Here is a 2,500-nt window from a genome sequence, read left to right as displayed (position 1 = left end):
CGTATAATCCCAGCTACTTGGGAGGCTCAGGCATGAGAGTCACTTGAACCCAGGAGATGGTGCCTGCAATGAGCTGAGATTGTGCCACTGCACTTCAGCCTGGGTGACAGAACCAGACTGTCTCAAAAAATAATAAAATAAAATAAAATGTCCAATTTCTAACAAAATATTTCATGATATACAATAAAACAGAAAAAATATGAGTCATACAGTGGAAAAATAGTTATTATAAATATGTTCTGAGAACTGAAGGAAACCTAATGTTACATTAAATAAAGAACATCAATAAGAAAACAGAAATTGTAAAAAGAACCAAATGGAAACTTTAGCATTGAAAAGTACCCCAACAAAAAATTCAATAGAAGGACTTGTATTAGTCAGTGATCTCCGGAGAAATAGAACAAATAAGAATACATAGAGAGAAAGATACTTGTAAGAAATTGGCTCATGTAATTTTGGAGGCTAAGTCCAAAATCTGCAGTGTGGACCAACAGGCTGGAGACCCAAGAGACCCAGTGGTACACATGAATTTCAAAGACAGTCTGCAGGAGAATTCCCCTTGATTAGGGTGCCTGTTGTTGTTCTTTTGTTGGTTTTTTGTTTGTTTGTTTATACTATTCATTCCTTTAACTGATTTCATGAGACTCACTCACATCATGGAAGGCAATGTGCTTCACCCAAAGATCACCTATTTAAATGTTCATCTAATACAGAGAAAGCCTCCAAGTTGACATATAAAATTAATCATCACAGAAATGAACAGTAGATTTGAACTTTCTGAAAATATGATTAGTAAACGTGATCAATAGACACTACGAAATCCAATGAGCAAAAGAAAAAAAAGAATACAGAAAATTCAATAGTTATGTTAGAAAAATGTGAAACACCATTAAGTGAAATAAATACAATGGGTTTTCCATAAAGAGAAGAGAGACAAAAATGAAAAGAAAAATTATTGAAATAAATAATGGCTGAGAACTTTCCAATACACGTCAAGGAAGCTTTTAAAACTCCAAGTAGGGATGGGCACGGTGGCTCACACCTATAATCCCAGCATTTTGAGATGCCAAGGTGGGCGGCTCACCTGAGGACCAGAGTTTGAGATCAGTCTGGCCAACATACTGAAACCTCATGTCTACTAAAACTTTAAAAAATATTTCTCAGGCATGGTAGCACACACCCGTAATCCCAGCAACTCAAGAGGCCGAGGCAAAAGAATTGCTTCAACCCAGGAGACAGAGGTTGCAGGGAGCTGAGATTGTGCCACTGCACTCTAGCCTGGATGACAGAACAAGACTCTGTTTCGAAAAACAAAAAACTCTAGAAAGACACACATTATAGTAAAAATCCTTATAGAAAATCTTAAAAGCAAGAGAAAAACAATTTCTCAGTTACAAAGACAGGATCCCTTATAAAATTAGCTGCTGATTTCTTGGCAAAACAATGTATGCTAGTGAGAGGGGAAAAACTGTATTTATAGGGCTTATAGAAATAAAACTGTCAATCAAGAATCTCATGTCCAAGCTGGGCGCGGTGGCTCACGCCTGTAATCCCAGCACTTTGGGAGGCTGAGGCAGGTGGATCACGAGGTCAAGAGATCGAGACCATCCTGGTCAACATGGTGAAACCCTGTCTCTACTAAAAATACAGAAAATTAGCTGGGCATGGTGGCCTATGTCTGTAATCCCAGCTACTCAGGAGGCTGAGGCAGGAGAGTTGCCTGAACCCTGGAGGCGGAGGTTGCGGTGAGCCGAGATCGCGCCATTGCACTCCAGCCTGGGTAACAAGAGCGAAACTCCGTCTCAAAAAAAAAAAAGAATCTCATATCCAGTAAATCTATCTTTTTTAAATGAGGCAAAATAAAGGCTTTTAAGACAAACAAAAACAGAGATAATTTGTACTGGCAGACCTACTTTTAAGAAATATTAAGAACGAGCTGAAAATCAAATGATCCTAGGTGGTGATTTAAATCCACATGAACAAAGAGCACTGATGAAGGCGATTACGTAAGTATAAGACAGTACTAATGCATATTTTTTTCTCTTCTTTCTTTTTTTCTTTTTTCTGAGACAGAGTCTCACTCTGTCGCCCAGGCTGGAGTGCAGTGGCACGATCTTGGCTCACTGCAACCTCTGCCTCCTGGGTTGGAGCAATTCTCCTGCCTCAGCCACCCAAGTAGCTGGGGTTACAGGTGTGCACCACCACGCCTGGCTAATTTTTGTATTTCTAGTAGAGATGGGTTTCACCATGTTGGACAGGCTGGTCTTCAACTCCTGACCTCAGGTGATCTACCCACCTTGGCCTCCCAGAGTGCTGGGATTACAGGCATGAACCACCCTGCCCGACCAATGCATATTTCTTATACTTTCTTCTCTTAACTAATTTAAAAAGCAACTGAATAAAATTAAATGAAAATAACGTGTGGTTGAGACTATAACATATGGAATTGTAATATATGTACAATACACTCACCAATAACAGCACAAAGGAGATGGGTAGA

This window comes from Cebus imitator, unplaced genomic scaffold (genome assembly GCF_001604975.1).
Source record: "Cebus imitator isolate Cc_AM_T3 unplaced genomic scaffold, Cebus_imitator-1.0 Scaffold793, whole genome shotgun sequence".
In the NCBI taxonomy this organism is placed as follows: Eukaryota; Metazoa; Chordata; class Mammalia; order Primates; family Cebidae; genus Cebus; species Cebus imitator.
The sequence above is the reverse complement of the archived record's forward strand: the minus strand, read 5'-3'. Positions refer to the sequence as shown.